Raw genomic sequence first — 26776 nt, forward strand, 5'->3', positions numbered from 1 at the left:
TGAACTCCAGCTGCATTTTTACTTTCTTTCCTGACTCAATGTTTCACTAAGTTATCTACCCAACCTGGCCTTGAACTCACTTTGTAGCTCAGGCAAACCTTGAACTTACAATCTTTCTGACTCAGCTTCCAGAGTAGCCTGGTAAGAGCAAATTAGTGATGAAGAACAATGTCAGAAGACTGGTCCTTTATAAAATTCCTATAAAGCCACAATATGCAACCCAATATGGTGTGGGCCTAAAAACAGTGCCGTGAACCAGTGGGGAAGAGGAGAGAAGCCCCCAGTGAGCCAGCTGCCTTCTGATAGAGCGATTCACTTAATTCACTGAGGGAAAGATAGTTTGTTAAAGATGCAGAAACAAAAGGCAAAAGCATCCTGGAATCTGACCCAATACAAAAATTTATCCCAGTGTTTGTTTGGTATTTTGTGACAGGGTCTCATATAGCCCAGGCTGGTCCATAACTCATTATAATGCTGAGAAGGATCCTGAATTTATGATCCTCCTGCCTCCACCTCCACTGTTGGTATCATAATGGCCTTGATAATGAGTTTCTACTGCAAGCACTCTTCAGTGTTTACTTTTCCGTCAAATAAGGTAAGCTGTTGAAAGCCAAGACAATTTAACCTTTAGATTGACTAGATCATTAGGTTCAACTGCCCTGAGTGAAGAGCTGTCCTACCAGGATCATCCTCTCTTGATGACCAGCCAGACTATCATCTCAGCATCCTTGTATGCTGCTTAGAATCCTTGACAGACACCTCGAAGAAACTAGGCTCCAGCTATCAGGAAAACTGCAACTGGGATGCAGGAGGCAGACTCCAGAATATCTTGTTCCAGTCATGACTGCAGCAGGCATTTTACACCAGCCTTGGAAGACTTCACAAAAAGCAAGATAAACCATGCTGCCTCTGGATGCCCCTGCTCATAATGATACTCTTTCATGGGGCAGGAGAAGATTCTGAAAAAAAAAAAAAAATGCTTGTGACCGCATGCCATGTAAGGCTTGTGAGTGGTGCAGCAAAGCATGCATGGTTGTGATTGGTCAGATTACAACCCTTCTCTGCCTATATAAACAGGTTATTTAGGGGATCATCTAAAAGGCTTCACTCCTGTACACTAATTCCCACTGCTCCAATAAAGATTTCTACCTAATTGCTCTTTTGGGTTAATAACTCAGAGGCAGAGCTGGCTGGATATGGAGAGACACACAAACAGCAGCTAGAAGGTAGCTGAGAAGTTCAAGAGGAGCCTGATATTCAAAGTTTGAGTAGAAACACTGGGGTCAGGGGATAGCTAAGAGTTCAGAGAACAGCAGGGGAGAATCTACAAGGAGACCAAAGACAGTGATACTGAGAATGCAAGGGAAGTGGAAACTACAAGAGTGGCAGTGAAGACCTAAAGGTGGGCTGGGCACCATGGTATTCACCTGTAAACCCAGCTTTTAAGACATGGGCAAGAAGACCAGCATTCCAAACCAGTGTGAGCTACATATTAAGAATTTAACACACACACACACACACAAAATAAGCAAAGCCAGGGAGATGGCTTATTGGACAAAGTGCTTGCTGCACAAGTGTGAGGAGACCTGATCAGGATCTTAAAGGTTGGGACATGCTGGAGGAGAGAAATCAAGGAAAGAAGCTGTCCAGAAGTCATTAGCCAATGGGTCTTTCAGAAATGCCAAGCCTAGGTTCAGTAAGAGAAACCTTGCCTCAATGACCGGTTGGAGAATGACAGAGGAAGATACCACATTAATCTCTGGTCTTGACATGCCCAGGCATATGTGCAGGAGGGCAGGAATGCACCACCACACACAGAAACACACACACATACATACATACATACATACATACATACATACATACACACACACACACACACACACACACATCATACACTGACCACACACATGGGGGGGGTGGCGGGGGGGGGGTAAAGATACAAATGAAGACTACTGAGGACTGAGAACTCCATTCATCAGAAACACCCCCAGAAAACCAACGAGAGTAAAGAGCTGAGGAACAAGAGATATACCGAGTGTTGGCACTCTGGCACTGGGCAGTAAGTCTCCAGCCTTGAAAGTTTGTAGCCACAAGCCTCTAGCTCTCAATGTGTCAAACTGTATCTCTAGATTTGAAGGCCCAATTTGTTAGGTTTCAGAACTGAGGGCCACCAGAACTATGGGAGGCTGCCATTTGCTTATCTGTCATTTCTCTCTGCAAAGGGCAAAAGCCCCCAAGCCAGCTGTTCCTCACATTGAAAACACTGCCATATTAAATCCAAGCTTTCCAAGGAACGTCTTTTGCTTCGCTACCAATGGCCAAATATAAATCTTATTGATTACAGGACGCAGACATTTGCCAAATGAGTACTTCTGGGATTTTAATCATCCTGCATGTAATATGCAGTGCTTCTAACCAGCAGACACTCTGAACAAAGCCCCTCGACTTCTTCAGATGATGCATTCCTCATTAAAGCAAAACCTTACAAATGCTGTAGTCAGTCCTTCTTCAGAGATCCATAAATTATGGAGGAATATGTCTGAATTTCCCAAAATATGCAAATCATGTCCGTGTTATACTGAGAAGGAACACTGTAGGTTCAAACATGAAGAACAGAATATAAACACTAATCCTCTTAGCTCCCTTGGGTACGTTCTTTTCCATATTTGATGCTGCTTGCCTTTTGACTTGCTCAGCACATAACTATGGGGTTAAGCAAAGGATACCTTTTCATCTGTGTGGGTTTGGAGGCACAGTTGTCTGTACAAAGTTCAGAGCTCTCTGCCAATGCAATAGGCTTCAGCTCTGCGGCACAGCTAGATGCCTCCATTCACAGGACAAATTCTACTCTGCAATGCTGATCACTCTAATGGTAACAACTGATCCGAAAGGGAACCTGATACAGCCCTGAAGTGGGCTCAGTACTTATGACCGAAAACCACATCTGACTGAATGACTGAGTCTCTAGCGGAGGGACTGGAGCCTCTGACTGTTTGAAGGAGGTGTTTTTAATCTTGTGATAAAGCCGGCTAGTCCATACGTCTCTGTGCTTCATGGGAGCATGGGGGGATATGTTATGATAAAAATCCCAATTATGCTGTTACCATCTGTTGATAGCATGTGCTTGAGGATGCGTTGCCAGGAAATATTGAGAACAAAGGAAGAGAGAGGCCCTCGTTCCGGAGAAACAGATTTCAGCTCCCACCGGGGTTCACTGGTTTGGTTACAGATGTGTCGGGTCCTCAGGGTCCAACCCCACACAAGCTGAGCCCTTGGGAAGGAAAGGACTCAGCCAGGCATCTTTGAAGAAATGAAACTAGTGGACAGTAATGTTTCTATTTACAAAGCAACAAAAATAAAATCAAAATGTGTGTGTGGTAGAGAGAACCAATTAGCTTTCAGTTTATATATGTATGAGACCAACTTACTATAAAGTTGTTTTTAAAAGGCCAGTCTTTGACAAGACTGGTGGTTTACGCTGCAATCTCAGTACTTCTGAAGGAGAGTCAAGAGATCAAGAGTTTGAGAACAGCCTGGAATAGATACAAACAACCTCTTCACCTCCAAGGGGGGAAAAAACTAACAAACAAAACAAAAAATCCTCTTAAAGAAAAAGTATATACAAGGTGTGTGTTTTTATTTGTGTGGATGCATGTTTGAGATAGAGTCTCATTAGGTAGGCCAGGGTAGCCTAAAATTTATTTTTTAACCTAGCCTAGATGCAAACTCATAGCAATCCTCCTGTCTCAGCTTTCCAAGTACTGGGATTAAAAGCCTCAACTACAATTCCTAACCACATATGATGTCTTGATTCAATTTTTTAAGAAGATAGATTTTTAACTTTAATTAAAGCTTGATTTGGACCTTCTCATACAGATGTTTGAGAATAGCCATAAACAGTGTGATGACCTTATAAAACGGAGCAAGGACTTTCCACGGATAATCAGAGTCCACACACAAGGCACTGACCCTCTGCCTCCACCTCTCACTAAACTGGAATCAGAGGCAACTACTCATAAAAATTTTATTATAGCTTTCCAATATGTTACTTGCTGGTTTGATCTGTGGAGAGGATACACTGTAGTTCAGGTTGATTAGAAACTCACTCTCTAGCCAAGACTGGTTACAAACTTGTGGCCATTCAGCCTCCTTGTGGGTACCGAGATTGCAGGCAAAACCACCGTCCCTGATTTAATTATTTTTTTTTTATTTTATAATGTGATTCTGGAAAAGAGATGTATTTTAAGCACACATATTTTACACATGCACTTTTACCAGGAATGTCTCCCTATGGCTTTTTTTTATCGATCCTCTGTGTGGTTCATCTCTCCTTCCTCCTTCTACTGGATTACTTTCCTTTCTCACTCAACAACACCACACACACACACACACACACACACACACACACACACTTACCTCTTCCCCAATTCATAGTTTCTATGCTGTACCATCTGCCTCTCTAGACTTGCCCTGATATCTAAGGAAAGGTCCACAAATAGGAGAGAACATGCAACAATTGCCTTTCTAGGGCTGGGTTACCCTACTCAGCGTAATAATAGTCTCCAGTTCCATTCATTCACCTACAAAGCTCATGGTTTGGTTTTTCTTTACAGCAGGGTAGCATCCCATTGTCTGTACGCATCACATTTTCATTATCGATTCATCAGTTGAAGGACATTTAAGTTGTTTTCACTTCCTGCCTGTTGTGAGTAAAGCACCAATGAGTGTGGCTAGGCAAAGGCCTCTGGGTGAGCACACTGGTTCGGCATATGGCAAGGAGTCATGTGCTAGATCTACTTTTAGCTTTTTAAGAATTCTCTACCTGATTTCCTTTGTGTTTGCAACCCCACCAACCGAGAACGAGGGTTCCTCTTCCCCACATCCTCTCCAGCATGTATTGTCAGCTGTTTTATTATGATAGCTCTGGAATAAAGCTTGGAATCCGGTACAGCAATCTTTCAGCATTTTTTTCCCTCATGGCTACTTTGGTTATTTGAAGTTGTTTGTATTCCTTGGGAATGTAGGATTCTTTTCTATAGTTTTGTGAAGAATGTTGCTGGGATTGCATCTAACCTGTAAATTGCTTTTGGTAGAATAGTCATCTTCACAATATTAGACACATGAACATGAAGATCTTTCTATTTCTAGTGTCTTTCTCAATATTTTCCTTCAGAGATGTAAAATTTTATTGTAGAGGTCCTTCATTTCTTTAGTTAGGTTGATGCCCCTCCCTCCCTTCTTCCCTTCCTTCCTTCCTTCCTTCCTTCCTTCCTTTCCTTTCCTTTCCTTTCCTTTCCTTTATTTCTTTTTGTCTTTCTTTCTTCTTTTCTTCCTACTTTCTTTCTTTTGTTCTTTCATTCTTTCTGTCTTTCTTTCTTGAGGCATTTCTGAGTGGGAGTGTGTTCACCATCTCTTTCTCACTATGCTTGTTGGTGTATAAAAGTTACTAAATTCTGTAAACTGCTTTCCTATTCTGCTACTTCTCTGGAGGTGTTGATCATTTCTAAAAGTCTTTTGGTGGGATTGGAGTGGGTAGTCTTAAGAAAAATATATCATTTGTAGCTAGGGGCAGTTCAGCCTCTTCCTCGCCCATTTTGCTCCTCTCTAATTTCCTTCTCTTTCCTCACTTCTCCAGCTTGTGCTACAAGCACAGCAGTGAAAGGGAGTGGGGACAACCAACAGCTCTGTCACTCCTCATGCCACTGCTCTCCATTTAGAATGATGCTGGCTGTGGTTCATCACCTATAGGCTTTATGACAATCAGCCATGTCCCCTCTAGTCCTGCTTTCTCTAGGACCTTTATCATGAAGCCATGTTACATGTTTGTCAAAAGCTTTTCTCCCCCTTTGCATCTATTGAAATGATTGTTGTTTTTTGTTTTTAAGTCCATTTATGTGGTTTGTCACATTGTGAAGGTGTAACCTTCTCTGCATGTCCCAGATAAAGCCAACTTCATCTTGATGAATAGTCTTGTTGGTGTGTGCCTGTAATTCATTGGCAAGTACTTTATTGAGGATTTTTGCATCTGTGTTCATCAGGGATCTTGCCCCACCATTTTCTCCTGTGTGTGTGTAGCTGCCTTTTGTATTTGAGTAATACTGGCTTCATAGAAGAGGTTCGGAAATGTTCTTTCTATTTCTACTTTCTCTTCTTTCTATCTTTTTATATTTATTTATTTATTTATTATGTTAATTTGAGAATTATTGACTGTAGGTCTTTTTGATATTCTGGTAGAATTCTGTTCAGAATCCATTGGGGCTGGGGATTTTATTTTAATTTTTATTTAAGTTGGGAGATTTTTTTTATTACTTTTTAGAGATCCTTGTTTTTTAAGGGTCTGTTTAAATTGTTGATCTCTTCTTGATTTTATTTTGATGGCTTGGGTGAATCTAGAAATGTGTTCATTTCTCTTAGGTTTGAAAACGTAATGGAGCATAGGTTTGTAAATTATTCCCTTGTTGTATTCTGAATTTATTCTATGTCTATTGTAATGTCTTCACATTCATGCATGACTTTGTTGACTTAAGTCCAGCCTTTTCTTATTCCTTATTTATTAGTCTAAGAAACTTTTGATCATGTTTATCTTTGGAAGGAAGCAACTCTTGGTTTCACTGAACCTTTGTACTTTTGTTCTTTGTTTCTATTCATTTATTTCTTCTCTAATTTTTTTTCATTATTTCTTGATGTCTATTAGATTTGAATGTTGTATGTTCTTATTTTTCAAACCTCTGAGTTATATTATTTATAGGAATGTTTACATTTTCCTTCTTGATTTGCTCTTTGACCCACTCATCATTCAGAACTGTTCTGTACATCAGGCCTGTCACTTACTCTTCATCAGTCTGTGTAATTTCTGGAGACTTTTGCTGTTGATTGTAAGCTTTGTTGTATTATGGTCACATAGGACACATGGATGTATCAGTTTGGGGGTTGGTTTGTTTGTATGAACTTGAATTTTTTGTTTTGTTTGTTTGTTTGTTTGTTTGTTTTTTAAATCAACTCCATACAAACCAGAGGCATCTAGAAAGAGGGAACTTCAATTGAAAAATTCCTGCATCAGACTGGCCTGTGGGACTGTCTGTGGGGGATTTGATTAATCACTGATGTGGTAGGGTTCCAACAACTGCTGAAATAAGTAGGTAGTCTTGGGTAGTATAAGAAAGCAAGCTGAAGGGGGTGGGGGGAAGGATGCATGATCTTCCTATAAAGGGAAATAGAAAAGATTTTGCTGCTGGACTTGGGGCAGATGGGATAAGAACAGGAGGAATCTGGCCTGGAGTAGGGAGATGACTGAGAAACATGACTGGAACTGGGGGACAGTTAGGAGTTGATGTGGAATGCTAGTGCAGTGGAAACTCTCTGGAATCTCTAAGAGTGACCCTAGCAAAAAGACTTTAACTAATGGGGGACACAGAGTCTGAACCAACCATCTTCTATAACCAAGTAAGTCTTCTAGCAGTGGGACTTGGACACCAACTCAGCCATAAAACCTTTTATCTACAACCTGGCCTGTCTGTAAGATGTGCTGGGGTAATGGCGGCGCAGTACTTCTGAGACTGGTCAACCAATGACTGGTCCAACTTGAGGCCCACAGTATGAGAGGAAGTCCATGCCTGACACTGCCTGGGTAGCCAGGAACCAGAGGCTGGATAGCCCAGAGATAGAGAATAGAACGGGAACAAGACTGAGTGGGGAAAGTCAGTGAATTGTTGGGGTACACTGCGGTTGTCTTTGTATTATTCAGTTGTTAATTCTGTCCCTGCAGAGAGCAGAGTACTGGCCTGATTGTGGTATTGTTATTCTTACAAATCCTCACCTTCCTCAGTATTTTCATAAGCATATACCATCCTCACTTGTTGATTGGTTTAATAAATGGCCAATAGCTGGACATGATAGGGAAGGTGGAACTTCCAGTCTGAGAGGGGGGGGGGTCTCTGGGAAAAGAATCAGGCACTGGAAGTTTTGCCAATGGAACATAGAGGAAATTGGATCTACTAGGAGATGGAGAGAGGTAATGGACCACTTGGTATGACATGGACTAGAATAGTCAGATTAATTTAGATGAGCTACCTGGAGAGTAGTCTAAGCTATAACAAAATTAGTAAGTCTCTGTGCCATTATTCTAGTGGCCCAAGAAATCCCACTATATGAAATGATTCCTAATTATATTCTGCTATACTCATAGATAAGTGCGTAGCCCATTTGTCATCTGAGAGACACTGATGGGAGCAGATGCAGAGACTCATAGCCAAAAACTAGGAGGAGCCAGGGTAACCCCACATAAGATGGGGAGGAAGGACTGTAGGAACCAAGGGGTAGAAGACACCACCAGAACATGGCCCACCAAATCAACTAAGCAGGGCTCATAGGGGCTCACAGAATCTGGACCGACAGTCACAGACACTGTATGGGTCTGAGCTTGGTCCTCTACATATACATTATACTTGTGTAGCTTGGTGATCTTGTGGAACTCCTAACATTGGGAGTGGGTGTTGTTTCTGACTCTTGCCTGACTCTTGGACAGGTTTTCTCCATCTGGGTTGCCTTGTCCAGCCTTGATATGGGGGGATTGTGCCCTGTCTTACTGTAACTTGTCATGTCATGTTTGGTTGATATCCCTGGGAGGCTTGTTCTTTTCAGAAGGGAAACTGAGAGAGAGGGGCTCTGGGGAGAGGGAGGTAGGAGCAGGACTAGGTGAAGGGAGGGAAAACTGTTGTCAGGATGTAATACATGATAGATGAAAAAGAAGAAGTAATATTCATTTAAAAAGAAAAGGCAAAAGGAAAGAAGGAAATCAGGAAGAAGGAGATAGAGAGATAGAGAAAGAGAGAGAGGGTGGGAGGGAGAGAGGGAGAGAGAAAGAGAGGGTGGGGGGGAGAGAGAGAGAGAGAGAGAGAGAGAGAGAGAGAGAGAGAGAGCACTGAGCAAGCCAGCGATTAAACTCTTTCCTACCCTGGTTGCTATTGGTCATGACGTTTATCATAACAACAAAAAAATCAAATTGTTTGTTGAGGATTTGTTGTGTCCCAGTATGTGTTTTCTTTTAGAGAAACCTCATGGGCTGTTTAATACAATGTATAATCTTTGGTGTTTGGGTAAAATATTTTATAGGTATCTGTTAGTTCCATTTGATGTATGATATCATTTAATTCCAGTGCTATATTCTGTTTGGTTTTTGTCCAGATGATCTGTCTAATCAAGATAGGGAGTTACTGAAATAAACGTGCGTGTGTGTGTGTGTGTGTGTGTGCGTGCGTGCGTGTTTATGTGTGTGTGTTTATGTGTGTTTTGTGTTTTAAATTTTATTAAAGGATTTTTGTTGAGTATCATTTTTACTTTTATTTCTGAAATTAAAATATAATTATGTCATTTTCCCTACCCTTTTCTGCCTCAACCCTTCCCATTGTACCTCTTGTTTTCTCTGGAATTCAAATCCTCTATTTCCTTAATTGATATAATATAATATATACGAGATATATATGTATCTATACATAAATATGTAAATATATGCTGCTTAGCCCATATAATTGTTCCTTGTATGTGTATAATTTGGGGGCTAACCACTTAATATTGGATAACCAATTGGGAGGCTCTTCTATTGAAGAGGACTATTTCTTCTATGCTCAGCATTTCTGTAGTTCCTTGTCTAGAACTCATAAGCTTTGCCCATGTTTAGGCAGCCATGCTGATGAGATATCTTGGGTGTAAGTTCACTGACATTTCTAGAAGACGACAATCTCACAGCAAACTTTCTGTTCCTCTGGTTTTTTACAATCTTTCTGGCCCCTCTTCTGCAGTGATCCCTCAGCCTTAGGTACAGTAATTGGGTTATAGCTAGATCAGTTAGGACTGGACACCAACCACACAGTCACAGATTCTCCGTATTTTATCAGCTGTGGTTTTCTGTAATGGTTGCCAAATGTTGGCAATATGTTGCAAAAGAATGTTTATTTTATTACGGGATGTGGCCTACTCTTATGCATGGGTATAAGGGTAAATATTTCAGTAATTACAGTTTCAGTTGTTTTCTTTCTGTAGCCTCTGTGCTGTGTTTATCTCTTCAGCCCAAAGTATTGCTTTCACCATTGTCTATAGGGCTGGCTTGGTAGACACAAATTCTTTCATCCTGCACATATCATGGAAAGTTTTTCTTTCTCCTTCAACTACGGCAGACAGCTTTGCTTTGCAAAGTCATCTGGGCTGCATCTGTGATCTTTTAGAGCCTGGAGTACATTTCTCCAAGTTGTCTCGGCTTTCTAAGTTTTCACTGAGCAGTCAACTGTCATTCTGATGGAGAAACCCTTATATGTGACCCATGATTTTTTTCTCTTGCAGCTTTCAACACCCTGTCTTTGTTCTGTATCTTTAGTGTTCTATCTACAATACGCAGTGGGGAGTTTCTTTTCATCCCCTATCTGTTCAGTGTTCTGTGTGCTTCTTGTATCTGTGTGGGTCATATTTTCTTCTATGATCCTGTTGAAGATCTGGTCTATGACATTGAACTTGGACTCTTCTTCTGTGCCTATAATTTATAGATTTGAGATTTATTTTTGTTTGTTTATTTGGTTTGTTGGTGGTTGTTTTGTTGTTGTTTGGTTGATTTGGTTTGGTTTTCATGGTGCTCAATGTTCTTGGGTTTTTTAAAAACCATGTTCTTTGCATGAATGGCTCAATTCATCTACTGTATTTTCAAGTCCTGATATTCTATCTTTTACTTGATCCTGAGTTTTCTGATTATGTTGCTTAGTTTTACAATTCCATCTTCACTTTAACTTTACTTTTTTCTGATGTGTTCACCATGCACATTCTCTCTCTCTCTCTCTCTCTCTCTCTCTCTCTCTCTCTCTCTCTCTCTCTCTCTCTCTCTCCAGGCCATCAAAAATAATTTGAAAGCACAAATGTACTGATTGCATTTTTATTTGTATTTCATATTGAAATTTTTGGGTTTCATATATTGGCTAATTTTTTTTTAACTTGTCTGTTTTTGAGACAGAGTGTTACTGTGTAGTTCTGGCTGGCTTGGAACTCACTAAGTATACCAGGCTGGCCTCAAACTCAGAGATCCACCTGCCTCTGCCTTATGATTGCTGGGCTTAAAGCCATATGCCACAACATTTGTCTTGTTCTCCTCCTCCTCCTCCTTCTCCTTCTTCTTCTTTCCCTTTTATTGAAAATAGATGCTTTTATCATATAATATATCCATATTACAGTTTCTGCTCCCTCTACCCCTCCCAGTTTCTTCCCACCTTCCCCCCTCCAGATCTACTCCCTTTTCTTCCTCTCATTAGAAAAACAAAAAATAAAGAGTAAAAAATAAGCCAGGTTTCTAAAAGGTAACAACCAAACATAACAAAATAAAATACAAGATGAAGCAAAAGCTCTTATATTAAAGTTGAACCTAGCAACCCAACAGGAGGGAAAGAGTCCCAAGAGAAAGCACAAGAGTAAGAGACCCATTCATTCTTACAGTCACGATTTCAATAAAATATATTAAGATGACAGCTATAATATATACATAAAAGACCTGGTGCAAACCCATGTGCTTGCTGCTTCTGTCTGTGTGAGTTCACATGCGCCTTGCTTAGTTGACTCAAAGGGTCTTGATCTCCTGGTGTCCTCCATCCTCTCTGGCTCTTTACAATCTTTCCTCCTCCTCTTCTGCAGTATTCCCTGAGTTCTGTCTGAGGAGAGATTTAATGGAGATCTCCGGTCTAAACTTTCTTAAGACATTTTGCATAATGTCTGGCTGTGGGGTAGCCAGTTCCCATCAGTTCCCATCTTCCTTCTGAAGGAGGAAGCCTCTCTGATGATGGCTAGATAAAGTGCTGATCTATAGGTATACCAGAATCATTTTATAATTTTTTTTTTAGACCAGTAGTATTTGGTTTGACCCTAGATCTCTGGGCTATCTAGTCTCTAGTTCCTGGTGAACCAGGCATCATTGTGTGTGGCTTCCTCCTCATGGAGTGTGCTTTCAATCAGATCAGACCTTGGTTGCCTTTTCCTACATGTTCTGGGTCACCATTCTCTAGCATGTTTTCCAGGCAGGAAAGATTGTAAGTAAATGGATTTGTAGCCAGGTTATTGTCCACATTTCTCTTTTGGTAGCTTGCAGAGTACCTTCCTACACCAAAAAGACTAGAACAAAAGGTCTCCACACAGGCACCATCTCACCTTGTCCATGTTCAATGAGTTACCCTCAGCAATGAGGCCCTGCTGCAGTTTTTGGATGGTAGTCATTTGTCTTAGTAACAACATGGGTTGTTTGGGAACTTCCACTGGATTCCCTGGCCAACAAGTCGATTGAAAGAACCCTCGTCCTACAACTGGAAACTTTGCCTGGCTGTAAGAAGTGGCCAGTTGAGACTCCATATCCCCCATTTCTAAGAGTCACATAGGATTACCTTCATAGATTCCACTGCACTAGGTTCCCACAACACCTCCCAAATGCCTCCCACCCCAATTCATACTCCCCCCATCCCATCTCTCCCACTCCCTACTCCTATCCTCACCTTCTCCCCATAAAATCTATTTTCCCCACCCAGTGAGATCCCAGCAACCCCCATAGATCCTTTCTCTTTATCTAACCTCTATGGGTCTACAGACTGTAGTTTGGTTCTCATTTACTTAACAGCTAATATAGATGAACAAACACCATATTTACCTTTCAGGGTCTGGGTTACCTCACTCAGGATGATTTTTTTTCTAGTTCTATCCATTTGTCTGCAAGTTTCATGATGTCATTTTTTAAACAACATTTACCACGTTTTCTTTATCCATTCTGCTGTTGACAGAAAATTTATGTTGTTTCCAGTTTCTGACTATTATAAATAAAACTGCAATGAGCACAGCTAAGCAAGTGTCCTTGTGGTGGAATGGAGGAGTGTCCTTTTGAGCATATGCCAAGAGTGATTGTACTGGCTGGTTTTGTGTGTCAACTTGACACAAGCTGGAGTTATCACAGATAAAGGAGCTTCAGGTGAGGAAATGACTCCATGAGATCCAGCTGTGGGGCATTTTCTGAATTAGTGATCAAGTGGGGAGGGCCCATTTTGGGTGGGTCCATCCCTGGGCTGGTAGTCTTTCGTTCTATAAAAAAGCAAGCTGAGTAAGCCAGGGGAAGCAAGCCAGTAAGCAACATCCTTCCATGGCCTCTGCATCAGCTCCTGCTTCCTGACCTTCTTGAGTTCCAGTCCTGACTTCCTTTGGTAATGAACAGCAATGTGGAAGTGTAAGCTGAATAAACCCTTTCCTCCTCAACTTGCTTCTTGGTCATGATGTTTGTGCAGGAATAGGAACCCTGACTAAGACAGTGATGTCCTGAGTCTTGAGGTAAATTGAGGAACCACCACACTGATTTCCATAGTGGCTGTATGAGTTTGCACTCCCACCAACAATGGAAGAGTGTTCCCCTTGCTCCACATTTGCCAGCATGAGCTGTCACTTGTGTTATTGATCTTACCCATTCTGACAGGTGTAAGATGAAGAATCTCTCCCATTCTGTAGGCTGCTGTTTTGTCCAATTGATAATGTCCTTTGCCTTACAGAAGCTTTTCAGTTTCATGAGGTCCCATGTATTGGGTCCCATGTATTGGGTCCCATGTATGAGGTTGATGTTAGTGGCTGTACGATCAGTTTTCTGTTTACCTGATCAGTTATCCTGTGCCGATGTGTTCAAAGCTATTCCCTACTTTTTCTTCTATTAGGTTCAGTGAACCTCCTTTTATTTTGATGTCTTTGATCAACTTGTTCAAGGTGGTAGATATGGATCTTTTTGCATTTTTCCAGATACCAATGTCCAGTTTGACCAGCCCCATTTGTTAGAGAAGCTGCTTTTTTTTCCCCCAGTGTGCATTTCTGGCTTCTTTATTTAAAAAAAAAAAAATCAAGTGTTCATATGTTACGTGTAATTTTAAAAACACGCTACCTCCTGGCCTGGCACCACAGGCCACGCTCTGACCTCTCCGGATTCTCCTTGCTCCATCTTGATCTCAACCATCCCCCCAAGCCAGGAAATCCAGGGGCTGCTGTTCACATTCCATCAGCCCCTCTCTGCTAGCTTTGCCAACCTGCCCGCTATCACCCCAGCTTCCCTCTTTCTCTGCCCACCTTTGCTCCTTGAATGAAAACATTAGACAGAGTTTTTTTTTATTTTAAAAATAGCCAGATAGCACAATTGCTGGGCACCGAATCTCCTGGCACAATTGCTGGGCACCGAATCTCCTGGTTTAATCTTATCAGCTTATCAGCTAGCTCCCACCAACCTCCTTGGCCCCTGCCCAAGGCAGATGCTGCAGGCTCTAGGTGCCCCAAGGCTTTACATGACCTCTGCTTTCTTCTCCTCCCCGTGCATGGCTCCGAAGCCTGGCCTGAATCGATCCCCTTTCTCTCCTCCTCCTGGGTCCCACCATTGTCCTTTTGCCCAGTAATTAGCTTCTGCCTTCCTTATTGACCAAATCAAGAACTAATTGGGAAAGCAACACCTCTGCCTACAGTTCACATGTGTGTGGATTTATGTTTGGGTCTTCGTTTCTATTCCGTTGATCAACGTGCCTGTTTTTATGCCAATACCATGTGGTTTTCATTACTAAAGCTCTGTAGTACAACTTGAAATCCGGAATGGTGAGACTTCCAGCAGTTCTTTTATTGTTCAGGATTGTTTTTAGCTATCCTGGGGTTTTTTGTTTTTTTCATATGAAGTTGAGAATAATCCTTTCAGGTTTGTATATAATTGAGTTGGCATTTTGATAGGGTTTACACTGAATCCGTAGATTGCTTTTGGCAAAATGGCCATTTTCACTATGTTAATCCTACCAATCCATAAGCATGGGAGATCTTTTCATCTTCTGATACATTCTCCAGTTTCTTTCTTCAAGGTCTTAATTTGTTTTAATCATACAAGTCTTCCACTTGCTTGATTAGATTTATCCCAAGATATTTTCTATTTTGGGGGGCTACTGTGAAAGATTTTGTTTCCCTAATTTCTTTCTCCGTTGATTTGTCATCTGTATATAGGAGGACTGATGATTATTATTTTTTTTTTAGTTAATCTTTTATCTAGCCTCTCTGCTGTAAGTGCTTATCAATTGGAGGAGTTCCCTAATGAAATTTTTAGGGTCACTTATATATACTATCATATCTTCTGCAAATATTGATACTTTGACTTCCCTTTTTTTTAATTGGTATTTCCTTTGTTTCCTTCAGTTGTCTTATTGCTCTCGCTAAAACCTCAAGTGCAATAGATATGGAGAGAATGGAAAACCTTGTCTTTTTCCTGATTTTAGTAGAATTGCTTTGAGTTCTTCTCCATTTAATTTCATATTGGCTATAGGCTTGCTGCAAATTGCCTATAGGATTAGGTATGTCCCTATATTTTAATACCTCCAGGACTTTTTATCACAAAGGATTTTTATCGAAGGCCTTCCTGCGTCTAATGAGATAACCATGTGCCTTTTGTCTTTCAGTCTGTTTATACGGTGAATTGTACTTATTGACTTTCACATATTGAACCTCTGCATCCCTGCAGCTCTGGGATGAAGCCTACTTGATGATGGCAGATGATCTTTTTGATGTGTTCTTGGATTCAGTTTGCAAGTATTTTATTGAATATTTTTGCATCTATGTTAGTAAAGGATCTGTAATCCTTGTTCTTTGAGTCTTTATTTGGTTTGGATATCAGAGACACTGTGGCCTCATAAAATAACTTTGGCAATGTTCCTTCAGTTCCTATTTTGTGGAATAATTTGAGGAATATTGGCATTAACTCTTTTTTGAAAGTCTGGTAGAATTTTTTTGGATGGGAGATTTTTCATGACTGTTCTACTTCACTAGGGGTTATAGGCCTATTTATTTGTTTATCTGATCTTGATTTAATTTTGGTAACTGGTAGCTCTTGAGAAAATATCCATTTCTTTTAGATTTTCCAATTTGATGGACTACAGATTTTAAAATATGTCCTTATGATTCTTTGGATTTCCTCGGTGTCTGTTGTTATGTTCCTCTTTTCATTTCTGATCTTGCTAATTTGGATACAGAACAAAGAAAGAATACTAAAAAGCTTAAATGGAAAAAGACCAAGTAACATATAAAGGCAGGCCCTGTAGAATTACACCTGACTTCTTAATAAAGATTCTAAAAGCGAGAAGGGCCTGGATAGATATGGTACAGACTGTAAGAGACCACAGCCCAGACTACTATACCCAGCAAAAGTTTCTATCACCATAGATGGAAAATATAAGTTATTCCATGATAAAGTCCAATTTAAACAATATCTATGTACAAATCCAACCTATAGGAGGTGCTAGAAGGAAAACTACAACCTAAGAAGGTTAACTACACACATATCAATAATATGACACCAGCAAAATCAAAAGAAAGGTAGTGTGTACACATACCACCACCAACAACAACAACAAAATAATAGGTATCAACAATCATTGACCACTTATACCTCTCAATATCAATGGATTTGTCTATTTTGTTGATTTTTTTTCAAAGAACCAACTCTTTGTTTCGTTGATTCTTTGTATTATTCTGTTTGTTTCTATTTTATTGATTTTGAACCTCAGCTTGATTATTTCTTGCCCTCTACTCCTTTTAGGTGTGTGTACTTCTTTTTTGTTCTAAAGCAGTGGTTTTTAACCTTACTCATGCTGTAACCTCATGTTTTGCTGACCACCCCAGATCATAAAATCATTTTCATTGCTACTTTATAACTGCAATTTTGCTACTTTTATGAATCAGGATATCTGATATGAGATCCCTGTGAAAACTTTGGTTGGCTCCCAGGGGGTCATGACCCATAAGTTAAGACCATTGTTCAGAAGCTTTTCAGTGTGCTGTTAAATTGCTAGTGTGAGATCCCTCCTAGGTTTTTTGTTTTGGTTTGTTTGGGGTTTTTTTGTTGTTTTCTTTTGTTTTGTTTTCTTTTCTTTTGTTTTAGTGTTATGAACCTTCCTCTTAGCACCACTAACAGTGTTTTTAGCATACTGTATATTTGTTTTCATTGAATTCTGGAAAGTGTTTAATTTCTGTATTTCTTATCCATTTTTTATTCGGTAGAGAGTTGTTCAGTTTCCACGAGTCTGTAAGTGTTCTGTTGTTTCTGTTGTTGATATCCAGCTTTAATTCATCATGGTGGTCTGATAGGATGCAGAGAGTTATTTCAATTTTCGTGTATCTGTTGAGACTTGTTTTGTGTCTGAGTGTATGACCCATTTTGAAGACAGTCCCATGAGGTGCAAGAAGAAAGTATATTATTATGTATTTATGTGAAATCTTCTGTATACATCTGTTTAGGTCCATTGGTTTATAATTTCTGTTAGCTACAGTATTTCTCTGTTTAGTTTTTGTTTGAATGACCTTCTTCATTGGTAGAGTAGGGTATTGAAGTCTCCTACTATCAATATCTGAGGGACAATATGCGATTTAAGCTGTAGCAGTGTTTCTACTACACTTTCATAGTTTGTTTTAATCGGCACACTTGTGTTTGGAGCAAATATGTTAAGAATTCAAATGTCATCTTGGTAGAATTTTCTTTGGATGAGTATCTATTGTCCTTCCTTCCATATCCCTTTTGATTAGCTTTGTTTTGAAGTCTGTCTTAGGAGATATTAAAATAGCTATACCATCTTGCTTCTTAGGCTAATTTGCTTGGAATATCTTTTTCTAACTCTTTGCCCTAAGGTGACTGTTTATCTTTAATGTACAACTGTGTTTCTTGTATAAAACAGATGGGTGGATCCTGGCTTTTTGTATCCATTCTGTTAGTCTATCTTTTTATTGAGGAACTGAGACCACTGATATTGAGAGGTATCAGTGGCCAATGATTGTTGATGCCTATTATTTTGTTGTTGTTGCTGCTGCTGCTGCTGGTATGTGGTGGTGTGTGTACACACTACCCTTCTTTTGATTTTGCTGGTGTCATATTATTTATCCCCTGTGTATAGTTAACCTTCTTAGGTTGTAGTTTTCCTATAGGTTGGATTTGTAGATAGATATTATTTAAATTGTACTTTATCATGGAATAACTTATTTTTTCCATCTACGGTGATAGAAACTTTTGCTGGGTGTAGTAAGAGTCTCTTAAGAGTCTGTACCACATCTATCCAGGCCCTTCTGGCTTTTAGGATATTTATTGAGAAGTCAGGTGTATTTCTTTTTTTATTAGATATCTTCTTCATTTACATTTCAAATACTATCCTGAAAGTCTCCTATACCCTTCCCTCATCCTGCTCCCCAACCCACCCACTCCTGCTTCCCGGACCTGGCATTCCCCTGTACTGGGACATATGATCTTCATCAAGGTCTGCCTTTATATGTTAGTCTTTTTCCCTCGAAGCTTTTTAGTATTCTTTCCTTGTTCTACTTATTGTTTTGATTATTGTTTGGAAAGGTGACTTTTTTTCTGATCCAATCTATTTGGTGTTCCATAAGCTACTTGTAATTTTATAGGTATCTCTTTCTTTAGTTTAGAAAATTTTTCTTCTATGATTTTGTGGAAAATATTTTCTGGTTTTTTTTTCTCCTTGCTCTATATCTATTATTCTTAGGTTTGGTCTTTTCATATTGTCCCTGATTTCCTGGATGTGCTGTGTCAATAGTATTTTGGATTCAATATTTCCTTTGATTGATGTAACCATTTCTTCTATCAGACATTAATGCCTGAGTGTCTCTGTTCTATTTCTTCCATTCTTTTGGTGAGGCTTGCCTCTGTAGTTCCTGTTCAAATTTCTTAATTTCTCATTTCCAGAATTCCCCCAGCTTGGGCTTTCTTTATTAATTCTATTTCTATTTTCAGGTCTTGAACATTCAAGTTTTATTCATTTCCTTCAACTGTTTGTTTTTTCTTGGCTTTTTAAAGAGAAATTTATTCATTTCCTCCAATTGTCAATTTGTGTTTTCCTGGGTTTCATTAAGGGCTTTGTTTCTTCTTTAAGGCTCTCTATCATAGTCATAAGATTTTAAGATATTTTTCTTGTGTTTCAGCTACATTGGCATATTTAGGGCCTGCTGTAGTAAGATAGGTGGCCTCTAATGGAGACATACTTCACTGGCATTTGTTTGTGTTTTCACTCTGACATCTTGGCATCTGGGATTGGGATGATCATAAATCTAGGTGCTGATTTCTGGATTTGTCTTAGTTGGTTAGGTGTTCAGTTCCTTGGTTTCTGTTTCTTCTCTGGACTTTCAGTGAGTGTGATGGTTGTATACTGCCTGTTTTCCTGGCCTGTTCAGCTGGTATGTTCACAAGGAAAACCTACCTGCTGGTGTTGGAGGCTGGGTAACTGGAATGAGTTGGGGAAAGAAAGGTTGAAGGAGAAGGTTTTTGTGATCCACTGGGAATGGGGTCAGAGAGGAAAGGGAGACCACAGCAATCTCCCAACCACAGAGCTGAGAGTAAGACTGGGGGTGCTGAATCTCAGCAACAGTAGGAGAGGTGTGGCTATGCCCTTCAGACCACTTGTTGCCCTGGGAGAAACTGCCCATGGGTTAGCAGGAGAACCTGTTGGAGCTGGGGGCTGGAACAAAGCAATAAGTTGTGAAAGGAAGGTTAGGGGGGGATCGTTTGTAAAAATCAAAGTGCATTATATTAAAAAATGTCATAATGAAACCCATTATAATATATAATTAATATACGCTAAAAAAAAGATACAAAATAAGAAGTTAGGATTTAAGTAGAGTAGCAAGTAACCCTTAACAAAAAGAAGTCACTGGGACGAGAGTTGCTTTGTCTCTATCTCCTTCTATCTCCTTCTATCTTCTCCTCTTCTCTGAAGGCCACTAGCTTCAGTGTAAATGTGTTTAATCTGGATTTACCATGTTTGATATCTCATACACAATTACATTACATCACCTAATACCCTTGGTCCTGATAGCTAACAGATAGTTAAGTTTTTCATTTCATTTAACTCCTCTTTCCACAAAGCTGAATGTGGCATTTACAGATGAAAAGAACTGTCAACAGCACTTATTGAATCAACAAAGACTGTCATGGATCTATGATATGCAGAGGTAACAAGGTGGCTGAATATGTTGAGATTGTGCTATAAATAAATCTTAGAAATCAAAGGATCCTGAGTCGCAATGTCAGTTCCCAATATGTAAGCTGTGTGACCTTGGTTGAATTATAAAATTTTTCAGAGCCTCCATTTTCTTGTTTCAATATTTGAATGGCAATAGCTACTTTTTCATGTGGCTCTAAGATATTTTGATTATTTATACCTGTGCAACATATTACCCCAAACAATTATTACTTTTACTGGATCATAAATTTCACCTGAAGTAGGCAGTGTGTCTCTGTCCACATGGGCATTATTTGAGTTGACTGGGCCTGGGGGCCCCAAGAGGTATGGTAAGTTAACACTAAATTGACACATCTCCACATCTATATGTGTGCATGCTGTGGTATAGTGTCCTTTATATCTTCTATCCCTAGTGACTCTTCTTCTCAAATGGATCAACAAACTTCCTTTATTTTAAACTCCGATGCCCTACGACATATATCATAACTATCAGACTATTCCAACATGAAAGCAACTACAGATGATGAGCCAGCAAGTGAACAGCATTGTGTTTCCAGAAAGTTTTATTTATGATATGAAAATGTGTAGTTCATATATAATGAAATATATAGCCTCTCCCCTATTTAAAAAATGTAAAAACAACTCTTAGCCCAAAGATCATAAAAAGAGATGAACAAGAGCCCCAGAACTCAAGTGAAGATTGCAGAAGACACATCTGTCTTATGCTGGATATGATGGCACGTGCCTGTCACCCCAACACTTGAGAGGCTAAGTGGATCACAAGTATGAGACCCAAATTGACTATAGAGCAAGTGCCAGACTGTTCCTACAAAGTGAAATTGTATCTCAGAGGGAAAAAAAATCAAATAAAATAATTCTCACTTGGAGTCACAATAGTACCTATTTTGTTCAGCTTATTTTGAGAAATTAATAAAATATAGAAAGTATTCATGGTGAATGAAAGATCCAGTTATTGTTATGAAGATTGTTATTATCTATGCCATGGTTTAGAAATAATTTATCACTTGCAACTATCATAAGGTTCTAGGATTCATAAAAGTCTAGATTATAAAATGGAAGAAATCAGGGTCTAATAGTTTCAGGAGTTTAAAAATAACTGATTCATTTCAGAAAAAAATTGTTTTAAACAAGGAAGAAAACAAAACTGGGTCTTTACTAAAAAGTAGGAAAAAGGGCAGAAATCAAATTTTAATAAATGTTTTGTTTACTTTTGTAACAGCTAGATAATTGATAATATTTGCATATATAAGGTGGTAGAAATATCTGAGATATTCCTCTTCACTACATAGCATAAAATATAACAATTGATAATTCAGCAAAAAGGCTGATTTGTGATTGTAAAATGGGCACGACCTGAAGTCTTTGGAGTTTTGTTAGTAGATACAGTTTCATGTGGAGAGTTTCTAAAATAAGACAGCAAATGGATAAAAGGATCAACACATGAATAAAAGCATGAACAACTGCAAATAAACTAGATTCCTCAGTAATAAATCTTGAATCTCACTGTTTGATCACCCTTATCAGGAAGAAGCCTGAGAAAATAGAAGCTCTCTGCATCCTGCCCAGAAGGTCAAGGATACACTTGGCATCATCAGCTTCACATTCCTCAGAGGAGAACCCTCCACTGAGAATGCAAAGAATGGCTTTGGGTCTTGACGAAGCCCCCGCTGAAGGGGCTGCATTTCCACTGGACCACAGCAAGGCAGGATTCAGGAGCTTCAGAACTATCCACTTTGATGTTACTCAGATGTTATCCAGAGTCTCTGTTGATGTGGGCCAACTGCCCCACATTCCATTAGGTGAGAAAAACCCATTCAAAGCTGCAAGCAAAATGTGCTACAAATTTTAATCAAGCAACATAAGAGATATACACATGGAAAAAACAGCAAAGGACCCTGCCAAGCATAATGGTCGCTGTCACCGTGAAGCAAGATTTAAATTGACTTATTGACCTGTTTCCTTTGACTTTTTCTTTGTTTTCCAAGTTTGCTGCTGTGTGTGTTACTTTTAAAATAGAAAAGTTATTTTTAAACAAGACTAGGTCAGGAAGAAGTTACCAATAATAATGAGATATTAAGTAAGTAGAACATAAATTATTTAACAATCCTTGCTGAACAAATCACTGTCCTATCTCAGCACATTATATCTCAATGTGGTTTTAATCTTTCATATGTGGTGCAGTTAGGAGGCATCGTATGTATTTTATTGTTATTAGTTACTGTTATGCTTCATTGAAAAAGCAAAACATGTGAAGAAAGATGCCCATAAAATCGAATATTCACAGACAGTGAACACCCCGAAAGCAATCCCAGGATCTGAATCCTGCTGAATTAGACTTGGACCAACTTGTAGCTCAATGAATTATTACTATCAAGCTAGAACGATCACCACTACTGATAAAAGAACAACCATCATTTCCTTACACATTTTCTATGTTTCGTCACTGACACCCGTCTGTAGTACTGCAGGCTCTCTAACAATGCTTGAGCCCTGGAGCATTGCCATCCTGCCGGCTCAGATTTTCAGAATCTACCACTTTGCCCATCCACAAAAAAAATAGGAATAGCTTTTGTCTTAATCCACTGTTCCCCACCTTGTTGGGAAAGAGACTGATTTTGTGTCTGATCAGATGTGTTTGTCAATTTAGGAATATAAATTGTCAAGCAGCATCCTTTCAACCTCTTGTCTTGGTGTCAACTGACTCTACTGTGCTTGGCTTACCTAAAGGATTGGTTACTTGTCACCTGATCTGATTGCTCACAGTGTTTGACAAGTCATGTGTCCTCATCGTTGCCATGTCAGGGTCTTTGAAAGCTGACAACTCTGCTTGTGGATTCCAGTCCCATAGACCTTCAAGAATGGGGACCTAACCCAGCATGGTAGCTCACACCTGTAATCCCAGAACTCAAATGGCTGAGGCAGAAGGATCACCCTGAGTTCAAGATCAGTTTAAGGATACATACTTCTAGACTGACCTGGACAGCTGTATGAAACCCTGTCTCAAGACAACTGCAGCAAAAGAGTTTAAGAACTGATTCAAGAATTTAAAACCAGCCTGAGCTACATGAGTTCTACCAAGAAGGGGGAAGAGAGGAAAAAGGAAATGAAGGAAGAATGGAAGAAAGGAAATATAAGAGTACCAGGCCAACCAAAGTGACATAGTCACCTCAAGAAAGGAGAGAGGGAGGGTAGAGGGGATTTGGGGTGGGTATGTGCTGGGGTATTCTTTTGTTTCCATATTAAAATCTAAGCCAAGAAGAAGGAACCTACCATGTGAGTATGTCTGCCTAACTCATTCCCAATGCCTCAGTCTGGAGATAAAGTTCAGTAGTATACTGCTTGCCTAGCATGTACAAAATGGGCAAAGTGTCCTGCCAATAAAAAAGCCTGCCATGTACGATTCCAGCATTTGGGAGACTGAAGTGGCAGCAGTCATGAGTTCAAGACTAACCTGTGCTACCCAGTGAGTGAGACTCTGCTGCAAACAATGAAAACAACCGTTTTCTATCTACGATCAGATAGCAGAAGCACAGTCTGACCTCTCAGGGTTCCTTTCAACTCTGCCGAATTCGGTATTTTTCCCTGTGCATTGATTCAACAAATATTTGCAAAGGGCTGCCAATATGAAGAGCTGTGTGCTAAGATGGACACCTGACACCTAGTTGCCAAAGGCACACCTGTAGCCTTCAATAAAGTGACCTTACCATTACATGTATGCTTCATTCTAGCTTAGTTTGCACAATTCTTTCCCACATAAATAATACCAAAACAAACAATTCCATTCTGCACCTGGAGCCTATGTATTTCAAGGAATCCTTGAATCTGTTTAATCTCTCTCTCTCTCTCTCTCTCTCTGTGTGTGTGTGTGTGTGTGTGTGTGTGTCTGTCTGTCTGTCTGTCTGTGTGTCTGTGTGTCTGTGTGTTTATAAAAAAGAAACAATCTTTACAGACTTACATTTGGAAAATTCTAATTGATTATTCCTATGTACAAAATTGAGTCCCCACTGTCCTTCCTGGGGATGCTAGGTAAGGAGCCTAAAGGCACCTTTCTGAACAGCAAGCTTAATCTGTGTGGATAGTACAATGTGGTTTGTTGATGGCAGGTTGTAACTTATCCAAGTCATGACTGAAGGGTTAAATGCACCTATGGAAGCCACAGTCACAGGCTCTGGGTTTTCTTATCCATATTAGGTGTCCCTTAACCAGCAGAACATTCCTGTTCCTTCTGTTCTTCCACTCAGCGACCCCCTCTTCATGATATTACCACTCCTCTATTCAGACTGCCTTACCATGAGTTGTTCCCTGGTGTTTCTGGTAACAGTCTAATTTCCTTCTAAGACCAGCAGAAGCTATTAACTTTCTGTTCCAGAAATTCCTCCAATGTGCAATGCTTCAAGGCAAAGAGAAGTGTATTTGCAGAGGATGAAAGGAAGAGCAGCTTTGCCAGCCTCCCCCAACCCCACACAGGGGGATTATCATGGCCTCCAGAAAATACAAACCAGTGTCCATAATCTCAGCCCAGATCGCTTTACATCCATTTGTGTGTGTGGGGGGGGGGGGATTGGATACTTTAAGTAGACTAGGCCTTGTCATCATGACAGATTTTCAGAGTCTCAGAAGAGCAAGAGCTATGTCTGGAAGACTCAAAAAACTAAAGGCTGGTTCCACAGAAAGGATTGTATAAAATGTTCATTCTCTTGTCTCCAAAAACAGAGACCTCTTTTTAAATATAAGAATTACCATGAGTGTCAAGAAACACACTACTGGTAAAGATTCATCATTAAATCTGGGGGTAAAACATGGACTGCAGAAGTGTGCATAGAAAACCAGGTTATAACAAATCATATTCAAAAAGCAGCAGCATGGTGTAGCGGAACAGAAGCCAGGAAGGCTTCCTGATGTAAGGACTTTGAGGGTGGAAACCAGGGGAAACTGAAAGGGAAGCAAGGCATGGTTATTATTGTCTAAGGTAGTTCTTAATCTCCTCCACCAAATCATAAACTAAAGAGAAATATCATTTGGCAGCTGGGCAGCTGAGTGTGGCAGCACAATGCCTATAATCTCAGCTCTTGGGAAGTAGAGACAAGGAGATGAGTAGTAGAAGGCCAGTCTTGACTACAAAGGAACTTTAAGAATAGCTTGGACTACAGGAGACTGCAGGACTACCTTAAATCAAATACCACAACATCACACACACACACGCACACACACACACACATACACACACACACCGACCTCACCCACAACAAACAAACAAACAAACATACAAAAACCTTTGGCATATAGTAATAAACACAAGGGTTATTTTTCAGATTCAGAGAGTTACAGCCCCTCAGTATTGGGGTACACAGAGAGCTACTTTATTTTTGTCTTAAGTGGAAAAGTATTCCTTACAAACCAATCTTTTCATGGGATTCTATGTACTATCTACTGTTTCAACCAATGCTGCTTCAGGAAGAGCCTAGAGGTTCATCACAACTGCCTAAAAGGAGACAAGATTAAGGCCTTTCCAGGCTAAGCACAGGTCAACCCCACCACCGACTTGGCTGCTTCTTTGTGTAGCAGTGACCACTCTGAGAAACCAGACAAATTGGTGTCACTAGAGTTGAAGATAGTGGTTGTTTCTTGGATACATGTGTTTGTCTCTGAAGTCTGAAGTCAGTGGCCAGCAGGACAAACTCTGGAAGAAACTGACACAGTGTAGCTTAGGTTAAAATGATAGCAGAATGCAGATGCCAATGGTTGGCATTTGTGGATGTAGTGGCTATTCCTGGTTGCCAACTTGATTGTATCTGGAATGAACTACAGTCCAGAATTGGAAGGCTCACTTGTCATCATGATCTTGAGGCTGAGAGAAACAAGTTTCTGACCTGGATCTTGGCATACAGATCTTGAGGAAGAGTGGCCATGAATCCCAGGAGACTAAGGCAAGAATATCTCTGAATTCAAGGTCATCTGGGACAAAGCAAGTCCCAGATCCAGGCGTGGTGGTGGTAAACACCTTTATTCTGGGCCACATCTTCTGCTGGAGGCCTACATAAGGACATTGGAGGAAGAAAGATTCTCTCTTCTTCATCTGCTGGGACTGAACAATTGCTAGATCCTTGAACTTCCATTCACAGCTGCTGCTGACTATTGTTGGGAGTTGGACTACAGGTTGTAAGTCATCAACAAATTCCCTTACTATGTAGAGACTACCGTAAGTTCTGTAACTCTGGAGAACTCTTAACTAAAACAGTAGAGATAGGCTGAAATTGGGCAGTAGTACAATCCATCTCCAACATGAACATCCAGAAATCCAGTTTCAAAGCTGTTCACCAGGGGATTAAAGTCTGGAATGGAGTTTTGAGTCCCATTCTCATGTATATCCTCTAGGGGGTGACCATTTGGGAGCACATAAGAAGCCAGAGCTCCCTCTGGCATTCCTGGCAAGAGAACCAAGGGCATTTCTTCAAGTATTGCTTTTGCAGCCCTGTCCTTAAACTGCCTAGCCAGTTCTTATCTCCTGTCATCACAGAATCACTGTAGAATTCCATCAGGTCTTACAATCTATGGAAGCTGAAGTCTGAATGTTAAGATACACACTCATCCGATGTTTTTTTGTTTTGTTGGGATAGGGTCTCAAGTAGTCCAAGCTAACCTTAAACTCCCTATATAATCTTGATCTTCCTGCCACCACCTCAGAAGTGCTAGGATTATAGGCATACAATGGATAACATGTGTCTTAG

This window comes from Mus caroli, chromosome 3 (assembly GCF_900094665.2).
Source record: "Mus caroli chromosome 3, CAROLI_EIJ_v1.1, whole genome shotgun sequence".
Classification (NCBI taxonomy): domain Eukaryota; kingdom Metazoa; phylum Chordata; class Mammalia; order Rodentia; family Muridae; genus Mus; species Mus caroli.